This window comes from Lepidochelys kempii, chromosome 3 (assembly GCF_965140285.1).
Source record: "Lepidochelys kempii isolate rLepKem1 chromosome 3, rLepKem1.hap1, whole genome shotgun sequence".
Taxonomy (NCBI): domain Eukaryota; kingdom Metazoa; phylum Chordata; order Testudines; family Cheloniidae; genus Lepidochelys; species Lepidochelys kempii.
In genome coordinates this window covers 29,129,298-29,139,087 of record NC_136382.1, presented here as the reverse complement: position 1 = coordinate 29,139,087, position 9,790 = coordinate 29,129,298, and positions in this window count along the sequence as shown.

Here is a 9,790-nt window from a genome sequence, read left to right as displayed (position 1 = left end):
AGCAGGCTGGTCAGCTGAGATGGGCTGTTCTGCCCCCTGCCTTCCACCTTCTCCTTTTATTATATTTCTCCCCCCTAAGCATTACACACTGCTACTGCAAAAAGATACACAAAGGAATGTATGACGTTGATTAATATACTTATTTACCATCTTTTATCTACTATAATCCTGGTTCTCAGGCCTTGAGCCCAGGCTAAGAAAGCTTCCCACAGTCACTGTCCCAACAATCAAGTTCTCATGGTTCATATCTAGCCCTTGTCCTTGGATAGAGCAATGTGTGCATTGCTTCTACAAAACAGTCAGGGTGTGCCCTGCCTGCTTCCAGGTGGAATAACAAAACATGAACCCTTCACCTGGGAGTACCTTAAAGGATCTTATAGCAAACATATCTCTGGTGTCTCTCTTTGGGAAAGAAGCTTGAAGGCCAGTCTGTATCTAGTACAAGAGCCTGACCTGCAACCTACCGTGCACAAGATGTGCACGATACACACTGGGTATATAACTATATTGGTAAAAAATCACACCATTAACAGAAATAGTTATACTGTACAAAAACGGTGTGTAGACCAAGCCTCAGAGACCATTTCCAGTCCACAAGGAGCCACTTACTTGAGCAATTGACATGCTCTTTCAGGAAACAGTGTCTAGGGGAGTTCTTTTTACAGTTTGTAGCCTCCTTTGAGAAAAGGGTATGGTAGAAAAAGCAACGAACAGGAAGTAAAAGCAAAATAAAATAAAGCAGCCACTCATAGATGGGGCAGAGTCTGATCTCAGTTGTACTAGTGTAAATCTGGAGAAACTCCAGTGAAATGGATGTCGTTGCATTAGGGTAAAATGTTTTCAAAACAGCCCTCACAATCTAGACAATCCAGTTTTCCTCTTTTCCAGTGGGAATATACCTGTCAGAGCTCCATGGTTGTGGTGCAAAAGATATTGACCTGAAAAGCCTGTTTTGTCCTCTATAAATTAAGAAACAATGAAACACACCTAGATAAAATTTGTAGACACCATTGATGAGTGCTTTCTGGAGCAACCAGTCCTGGAACCCACAAGGGGAGAGGCAGTTCTTGATTTAATCCTAAGTGGAGCACAGGATTTGGTCCAAGAGGTGAATATAGCTGAACAGCTTGGTAATAGCTACCACAATGTAATTATATTTTAACATCATTGTAAGAGGGAAAATACCAAAGAAACCCACCAGAGTAGGAGTAAACTTCAAAAAATAGGAACTACACAAAAATGAGGAAAACAGTTAACACTGAGGTTTAAAGGAACAGTCACATGAGTGAAATGCCTGCAAGTTGCATGAAAACTATTTAAAAACACAATAATAAAGTCTCAAACTAAATGTATACCCCAAATAGTAATAAAAAAAGAGTAAGAGGACAAAAAGTGCCACCAGGGCTAAACAGCAAAGTAAAAGAGGCAGTTAGAGTCAAAAAGGCATCCTTTAAAAATAGGAAGTCGGCTGCTACTGAGGAAAATAGAAGGGAGCATAATCACTGGCAAATCAAGTGTAATAAGTATAATTAAGGAGGCCAAAAAAAGAATTTGAAGACCAACTAGCAAATACTGCAAAAATAACAGCAATTTTTAAAAAAGAACATCTGAAGCAGGAGTCTGACAAACAATTTGCGGGGCCACTGGATGATCAATGTGCTAAAGAAGCACTCAAGGAAGACAAGGCCACCGCGGAGAAGCTAAATGAATTATTTACATCAGTCTTCATTGCAGAGGGTGGGAGGGAGATTCCCACATGTGAAGCATTCATTTCTGAGGAACTGTCCCAGACTGAGGTGTCAATAGAGTAAGTTTTGTAACAAATTGATAAATTAAACAGTAATAAGTCACCAGGACCAGATGGTGTTTATCTAAGAGTTCTGAAGGAACTCAAATATTAAAATCTGGTATGTAAATCAGCTCTGTGACAGATGACTGGATGATTGCTAATATAATGCCTAAAAAATGCTCCAACGGCGATCCTGGCAGGCTGGCAAGCCTAACTTCAGGTTGGCAAAGGTGTTGAAACTATAGTAAAGAGCAAAATTATCAGACATATAGATTAACATGATTTGTTCGGGAAGTGTGAACAAGGCTTTTGTAAGGGAAATCATGCCACACCAATCTATTAGAATTCTCTGTGGGGGTCAACAAGCATGTGGACATGGGTGATCCAGTTGATATAGTGTATTTGGACTTTCAGAAAGCCTTTGACAAGGACACTCACCAAAGTCTCTTAAGCAAAGTAACTGTCATGGGATAAGAGGGAAGGTCCTCTCATGGATCAGTAACTGGTTAAAAGTTAGGAAACAAAGGGTAAGAATAAATGGTCAGTTTTCACAATGGAAAGTGGTCAATAGTGGACTCCCCCAAGGATCTGTACTAGGACTGTGTTGTTCAACATACTCATAAATGATCTGGAAAAGGGGGTAAATGGTGAGGTGGCAAATTTTTTAGATAATACTAACTTAACTATCTTGAGTAAATCCAGAGGTGACTGTGAAGAGTTACAACAGGCTCTCACAAAACTGGGTGACTGGGCAGCAAAATGGCAGATGAAATTCAATGTTAAATCCAACGTAATACACATTGGAAAATATAATCCCAACTATACATATAAAATAATGGGGTCTAAATTAGTTGTTACCACTCAAGAAAGAGATCTTAGAGTTATTGTGGAAAGTTCTCTGAGAATGTTTAGAAGCATTAGGAAAGGGATAGGTAATACGATAGAAAATATCAAAGTGCCACTAAATAAATCCATGGTACTCCCAGACCTTGAATACTGTATGCAGTTCTGGTTGCCCCATTTCAAAAAAGATCCCAACTCATCAGAGTACGTATGTGCATGCTTAACTTTAAGTCTTACTGACTTCAGTGGGACATAAGCATATGCATAAACTTAAGCATATACTCCAGTGACTTGCTAAGTCTGTGTCTTAAACTGGTGTGAATCAGGAGAATGCTACTGAAATTAATAGAGCTATACACTGTAAAATCAAAATAAGAAAAAAGAGAGAGGGAGAATTAGGCCTTGAATTGTTTAATATATAACACTAACAGAGCCACCAATATTTCTGGAAGTGGCCACTATTTTTTTTTTTAGTCAATATTTTTCTGTGCCCAACTTAAAATGTCTCACATTAGGCACCCAAAAACTGAGGCATCCAAAATTAGTGTCCCCTTTTGAAAATGTTTCTGTAAATCAGCTGATCACTGTGATCAATAGTATTTGATGGTCCTCAAAAAGTGTCTCATCTCTTGCCTGTGGTGAGGTGGTCTAATGGCTGGACAGTGGATTACAAAAGTAAGAGTAGTGGTTCTAGATTTCTTAAGGACGTTTTTCTTACTGCCAGGAAGTCACCCCATTTTTCATTTTCTTTTTTCTTTTATACATTATTTAGCATATCGAAGTAGGAAAATTAGTCTGAAAGAGGCTAATAAATTACAAGAGTATGGTAGCAATATAAAGACAGGGAGGGATAATCACATGAGAGATGGAAGATACATGACTTTGATTTCACCCTCTAACTAGCCCCATTGCCACAAACCACAGCTGTCCGCCATACAAGCACAAGTGATTGTGTGATGACAGTTCTGTGGCTAGTACTCATTTATCCCAAAGGAAAGGGGGTGAGTGGTCTGTATGGGAAACTTCCATTTCATTATATCTGAGCTAATAAACAATTTCAAACAAAAATTCTATCTATCTAGCTATCTATCTATCTCCTTTGGGATATATATATATATAGCAAATATTAAATTACTGTTTGTGAAAGCAGAACTTTTAAAAATGATTGTTTTCAAAATTTAGAAATAAAAAAAAAAACCCTGACTTAGCTGGCCTAAATAAATAAATAAATAAATAAATGTTTTTTTTTTTCCTTTAGTGGACAGACAATTATAAAGGATAAAAATTTTTTCATTAAGCATTTCAAATTGTGTAACCAAAATGATTTTTTTAATTTTTCACATTTTCCCCACTCTTAGACAAGCTCTAATTAAAACCAGTGGCTCAATATTTAAAACATCTCAGCTGTTTATTACACAGAATATTTATCATTCAGTGGGTTACAGGCAACCTCAGCAGTAGACTTGCCAAATTGTATGCTCTTGAAAGATCAGGAAAGCAGGGAGGCAGAACTGGAAACAGCTGAATTAGGGGAGATGCGTGTATTTCCTGCAAGAAACATTCAGTCTGAATACTGGAGATGTGTAGGCAACAGTAACATCACATACAACACAGGCATGTTATTTTTGGAAAGGAGTAATAAATCCTGTGTACCATCCTGCTTTGTGGTGCTGATGATAAGACCATCATATAGTTTGCCTTTTGCAGCTTCTTGCTCTTTCAGAGAAGTGGACTGAATACTGTAGGTAAAGGGATTTAGAGTAACATTCATTGCCTGTGCTACTGAAAATCTGATGTTTTCAATAAAAATTAGGCACCATTTTTTTTCATTAAAAAACCCTAACTAAAACATTGACAATAGGAAAGAGAGCCGTTGCAGGGCCAGATGCACAAAACCCAAGTTCCCAGCAGAGAATCCCCCATTGGCAGGTACTTCCCTGTTAGTGTATCTGTGCTGTAGCTGGGCTGTACACCTCTACCCACTTCCCCACCTAGCAAGTCAACAGAAGGTGTTTTGGCGGTGGGAGATTCAAAAGAGGGTGTGATAGACCCACACCATGCTACACCAATTTCCACTGGCATAGAGTCCATGAAGAATCCTATGCCACAAAGAGGACCTGTAACTCCCAAGAGCATTTCTAAGCATTTGCAAGGCCTGCCCTGGTCTGAGAATCATGAACCTGGCACTGGCTCCTTTACACCTCCCCCTCTCTCTCGTGCCGAGCTCTGCACAGAAGGTTAAGCAGGAATGCATGCATCTCTACAACAGGCCAATGTGCTTTAACTCTGACCTAGAAGGACCACCTTTTCGGTGAGAGAATACTTTCAGTTGCGTTGACCATTCAGCCCTTGAACTTATACTGAGACAGTTCATGATGATGATGGTTTTGTGATCTGGAACCCTATGCACTAGAAGAGGACCACAGACGCATCTGGCACAAGCAACCACAGAACTCAATAAACCCTAGAACACAGGAAAAAACAAATATCCCAAGGATGGGTGGGAGCATTGTGATCATCTAGTCTGACCTCCTGTGTAACACAGGCCACAGAATTTCCCCAAAATTGACACCTGATTTCCAATCTGAATTTGTCTAGCTCCAACTTCCAGTCATTGGACCACATTATACCTTTGTCTGCTAGACTGAAAAGTCCATTATTAAATATTTGTAGCCCATGTGGATACTTATAGACTGCAATCAAGTCACCCCTTAACCTTCTCTTTGCTAAGCTAAATAGGTTGAGCTCTTTGAGTCTATCACTATCTAATCTTTTAATCATTCTCCTGGCTCTTCTCTGAAATGCTCCAATTTATCAACATCCTCCATCAACACCCTGAGTCTGGTCAGGGGGACAAGACTCAGGCAAGAGCCAGAGGCACTGTGACAGCAGAAGCTGCAGGCTAGAGGCAGCGGCTTGGGAACTGTGAACAGAGGGAAAGCAAACTAGCATTCAGCCTGAGTGCTGGGACTAAAATCTGTGAGCTCGGTGGGGAAGCACAGGTGCCAACTTTTTAATATGCCGGGCATAGGGGGTGCTCAACCCCCCAGCTCTGCCCCAGGCTCTTCCCCCACTCCATACATTCTCCCAAGCCCCCACCTCTGCCCTGCCTCTTCCCAACTTGTTCTACCCCATCCCCAGAGCGTGCCCCACCCTCGCTCCACCCCCTCTCCCTCAGCACCTCCTGCACACCGCAGAACACCTGATCCACGGCAGGCAGGCAATGCCAGGAGGGGGAGGGGACCTTGATCGGCGGGGCCACCAGCAGGTGGGAGGCGCTGGAGGGGCGGAGCTGGTGGGTGCTCAGCACCCACCATTTTTCCCCTGTGGTTGCTCCTATGTGGAGAAGCATTCTGGTACTAGCTGGAGGCCAGCAGTAACTGTAGAAGAAGGAAACAAGGCAGTAACCTAAAAGCTGGAGGAGGCATGAGTGTAACTGAACATGTGAAGTCAGAATTACCAACCCCAAGTATTCCAAATCTTGAGTCAGGCTTCAGCAATCACAAGATTGTCTTACAAAGTCATCATTTAAAAAAAAAAGTTTGTTTTTTTTTGCCTTCTGGTTTTTGAGCCTATGGGCTTGATGTTTTCCAGCTTCATTTCACAGCTACAAAGGCTAGATATTTAATTTTTAAAAAAGCTGAGATTCTCACATAAGCCTATGATTCCAGGAGCTTGGCCTTTAAGAGAACACCAAATATTGTGAGACGTGTGATAAAGTTGCAAGAATTGGCAACACAGTGGAACTCCATTGCCTTTCTATTCACGCACTGCATTGCCCATACAAGTTGAATTAGGAACTGTTCAGCTGTGTTTGTTGTAACTGTTAAAAGTAATTGTACTAAGGGTATTTGTGTATTTAATGGCAGACCTACTAAAATAATAATTGGTTTCTCAAAATGTGGTAACCCACTGAAAGCTGCAGTGGAGCCTGGTGCTTGAAAAGCCTACAGTGCTGGCCTGTGATCTCATGGTGCACAGAGAAAGCTACCTGACATCTAGTAACATCTAGTCTGATGTAACACAGTGATACCCTACCATTGATACCCTACTGAGCGGTTAAAAGGCATTGCAGTTCAGTCTTTTTTTTTCATAATTACTTTGTTGGGGAATTAACACAATGAAAGCTGCTTATGTGTATATTTCCAGAACTAATATAATATCTGATAATACAGCATCTGATATAATGCTGTATACATCTTTTAAATACCGTTTGATAACAAGTGTGTTACATAGTTAAGGTCAGCATTACTTGAGGAATGAATTGTAAGTGCAAAATCATATTCCTTCAAAGACCTCCAGAGCTACAGAAGTTCAGAGGATTAGAACTGTAGTTTAATGTATTTACAGCTCAGTTAAAGTGTGCATCCATTCAAATTTGCTTGATACAAATGCTGAGCATGACTCACTAGATCCATAATTTGTATTTTATTAAATCCTGTCAAAATACAATTTATGACTAAACCAAAGACAGCCCTGAGACACTAAATCAGGAATCTTTTGTGGGTGTTATGTGACAGATGCTAGTCTGGATTTGTTTCTTTTTCTACAGTCTAAAATTTGCATTAGAATAAGGACTCTGATTACAACTAATTGATACGTGCATGTAACTCTGTCATGTCAATCTTCTCTGTGGCAGGGTAGATGTGTTGGATGCACACTATGCTTGCCATCCAACAGTAACATTTAAAATATGCATCCATGCTCTACCCTGTGATCAGTATTTCCCTATACTTGAGGAGCTTTCAAATTCAAGGGTTCCTCACTTTCCCCTGAACCTCTAAAAGAACTGCACAATTCTAAACACGAACTGAACACTTCACAGTGTTCCTCAACAAAGGAGCAGACTCTGCCAGCACAGAGAAGACTAGTGATGTTGTCATGTCTGATGTCTACAATATGTAGCTTAGAAATAGAGAAGGTAGGATATTCCAAACTCAGGTATGATTTTGTAGGGATAGAAAGGACTTTTGAGCATCCAGGGAATCAGCCACTTCCAAAGTATACAGCTAATGGTGGTCTGCTTTTAATTACTAGTGCTCTAGTGAAAGAGTTTTATGTAGCATTTGAAATTTCCCACAGGTAGTTTTCAAGAGCAGGTTTCTGAAAGATTTCTTGCTGTAAGCACCATAAGAATCTAATGAGCAGCATTCTCTCGATTTCAGAATCATTTTGATCAATCTTCTGTAGTGGCATATTTCTAAAATCCTCAGGGGCTGTCCGCTTCATTGATGCTCTAGAAAGAATACCTCAATAGGGTGTAACTTTGGTGTTCCATGCTCTGATACAGCCTCTATTCAGACATCTATACTAGACATTTTTATGTTAGAGCAAAGCTTCTTTTTCTAGTAGCTAGAAAGATGGCCAGAAGAACTGGAGAACTAGGAATTCTTTCCGAATACTTTCCATAGCTTCACTTTTTCAAAAAACAAGGAGCTGAATTCTCCCTGCCAATAATTGTGCTGATTTCCTCTTGAAATTGATAGCTCTCTTGTTATTTATTTTCCATATGTTGAAGAAAGAGAAGTAAACAACCACAGTTGTTCAGTGTAAGATGGATACAACTCTGTTTAATGGAATGTACAAAGCAAAAGCCTACATCTTCCAGAAAAAGTGTGACCCATGATATCCATGTTTGAAAGGTGTCAGAAGAGCATTACTTCATGTTTAGCTATAAGACAGATGGTTGGAATATTCTACACATTTTTTCATAATGAGAATGAATTTGTCAATACAACTTTTGGTGAATTGTTCTGAAGTATGCTCTATTCACAAAACGTATTTACATTTTCACTCATCTCCGCATAGTTTGCTCTCTGTTCTGAAAGAACATGGTGGTGAAAAGAGGAAGCATTAATATAACTACTTAAAGAAAAATAATCTAAAAAGGGATTAAGATTGGCTAAGTATGACAATTTCCTCAATGCAAACTCTGAAAATCATAGAAATGCCAATTTATGGGACACCTCTTAATGCCCACACAGCACATTTCCACTGAATTTGGAACTTCATTCTGCCTCCGGCTGATAAGGAAATATACAGACCTCCTTTATAAAGTGTTTGAGATCTACTGATGAAAAGCCCCATATAAGAGCTAGGTGTCATTATTATTTACTACTACACACAAATTAATCTCACTCAGAGTATAACATAAAACCACAGCAATATTGGCAAATATTCAGTGTTGATAGGTGCACAAGTGACAATGGTGTTATGTGTTTGTGTGGAAAGCATGAAGTCATAATTAAGGTTTTTCAGGTATACTGTGAGCACACTCTGGGACTGAATGCACCCTTATATTGACACCCTAAACACTATTGTAATAATCTATGTACAAAATATGCCTTGTCAGATATCTTTGAAAACTAATAATTCACTGGTCAATAAAATGGTAGCAACATTATGTGTGAAGTTCTGAAATCTCCTCATATGATGTTAAAGGCACATGTTCAAACTCACATAGCCCCAGTTATGTAGAACTGGTCAAGCAAACCTGGTGTAAACAAAAGGATGTGTGTTTACCTCAATTTGGATAGAAACTGTAAACAGAATCCTCAGACCCCAAGAGAGCAAAGACAGAAGACAAAGAAAATCTGCATTTCAGCATGCACAGGTGAGAAGAAACAGCATAACACCTTCTCCCCAGCAGACTCCATGTCTCCTTGCTCTCAGTTGGAAAGAACTTTATCTAGGGGTCACCCTCAAGAAAATACATTTCATGCGGTGATTGAACTTGATGTGTTTGTGCTCCACACTTCTATAGTTATCTCTCCCTATGTCTCTCTTGAACCTAAGAAGACAAAAGAATCCAGCTCTTTGACTCTGGGAGGGATCATGACCTCCTGATTGGTCAGTAATGCTATTGGAAGTATGTGGTGAAAATTTTACTTTAAACCAAGCTGAGTTTCTAAAGTCTCAGAACTAGGAAGTGTTTTATCTTTATATTTTGTCACCATTTCTGACTTTAGTGCCTTAAAGTCCTACCTTCTTTTGTTAAATAAACATTTTTTGTTCTTTAATCAAAATTAATCCAGTGTTGTGAACTGTGGTTAACTCCATTTAAGGTAGCAAGTTGTTGTATATTGTTCTCTTACAGGTACAACAGACCTAAAACATCTGAACTCTCCACGACAGCACTGGACAGTGAAGAACACACTT